The sequence below is a fragment of the Vigna umbellata genome, chromosome 1 (assembly GCF_029865625.1).
Source record: "Vigna umbellata cultivar VRB3 chromosome 1, Vumbellata_1.0, whole genome shotgun sequence".
NCBI classification, from domain to species: domain Eukaryota; kingdom Viridiplantae; phylum Streptophyta; class Magnoliopsida; order Fabales; family Fabaceae; genus Vigna; species Vigna umbellata.
The window spans coordinates 80,558,742-80,560,482 of NC_142165.1; the positions used below are offsets into that span (position 1 = coordinate 80,558,742).

Below are 1,741 nucleotides of genomic sequence, written 5' to 3' on the forward strand. Positions count from 1 at the left end.
GTCCATGAAACAATTTCTTTATAACATGTAATTTGATAATTCAACCTCCATCTCAATCTTTTCGAGAATAACTCTATCTTTGGTTTAATTAGCAACAACTCAATCTCCATTATTTCAAGCAATAACTCCATCTTCAACTTTGGTTACATCAAGCTCAAAGGCTACAAATCCCGTGCTTAAATATTATAGGTTTAATTGCTTCCTTTGTCCCCAGTTTGGTTGAATTGTGTCAAATTCATCCTCATTTTTAAAAAAGTTTCATTGTCGTCCTCACGTGGTATAAAAGTGTCAATTGAATCCAAACATAGAAAAAATTTGTGTCAAAGTAGTCATTTTTCCTATATATCTGTGTCTTCCTTTCATATGTCACTTCTCTGGAGCTATGAAAAGCCTTAAATTGGATAAGGTAAAATGAATATCTGTACTTGATTGTATGAAAGGAAGACACAGAGATATAGGAAAAATGACTATTTTGACACAAATTTTTTCTATGTTTGGATTCAATTGACACTTTTACACCACGTGAGGACGACAATGAAACTTTTACACCACGTGAGGACGACAATGAAACTTTTTTAAAAATGAGGATGAATTTGACACAATTCAATCAAACTGGGGACAAAGGAAGCAATTAAACCAATATTATACCTTTTTAACTTAGTTTTCCTTTTAATCGGCAACCATGACCTCCTTCTTCAATAAATTGATATGATTGTCAACAGTTTTCTATTGGATGATTACTCTATAAAGAATATTTTATTTAAGTAGCGCCTGTGGCCTAATGGATAAGGCGCCTGACTTCTAATCAGGCGATTGTGGGTTCGAGTCCCACCGGGCGTGCTTAAAATACTTCTTTTTGGCATAGTTATCCATATTTAATTTTTTTTTGTTAAAAGGAGTTTTTATTCTTAATTTTCGTGCGGCTTTTAAGTATTACTATTCACTTTTATTTCGTTATACGAGGTTACGAATGGATGAGTAAAAGAAAGGGTAGGGTCACTTAATATATTTGAAAGAATTTTTCTTTTAAATTTTGAAAATTAAATGTATTTGAAAGAAAAATTTTAAAAATTAAATATATTTGAAAGCAAAATTTTTAAAAAATAAATATATTTGAGAGAAAATTTTTAAAATGAAATATATTTGAAGAATATTTTTGAAAATTAAATATATTTGAAAGAAAAAAAATTTAAAATTAAATATATTTGAAAGAAAAATTTTAAAAATTAAATATATTTGAAAGAAAAATTTTTAAAATTAAATATATTTGAGAGAAAAATTTTAAAAATTAAATATATTTGACAGAAAATTTTTAAAAATTAAATATATTTGACAGAAAATTTTTAAAACTTAAATATATTTGAAAGAAAGTTTTTGACAATTAAATATATTTGAAAGAAAAAAATTTTAAAATTAAATATATTTGAAAGAAAAATTTTAAAAGTTAAATATATTTGAAAGAAAAATTTTAAAAATTAAATATATGAGAGAAAAATTTTAAAAATTAAATATATTTGAAGATTAACTAATTTTAGTAAGATTAAATATATTTCAATAAATATAAATATTAACTAATTATAGTAAAAAAACTATTTGAGTTATGACGAGTAGACAATTGTGATATAAACTTGTTAGATGTGTGTAACACTTAAATTCGGAGAGTCACTGAAAAGCCTTAAACTTAAAAACTTGGCTTAATACCCTCTTTTGTCTCCAGTTTTGCTCGAAAATGTCAAATTAG

General features: G+C 25.2%; 1 non-coding gene across 1 annotated transcript; it reads left to right on the forward strand.

Annotated features, from left to right (window-relative positions):
* Positions 1–767: 767 nt before the first annotated feature.
* TRNAR-UCU (transfer RNA arginine (anticodon UCU)) lies at positions 768–840 on the forward strand. The gene has a single exon. It is a non-coding gene; the product is annotated as a tRNA-Arg (tRNA).
* The last annotated feature ends 901 nt before the right edge of the window (positions 841–1,741 follow it).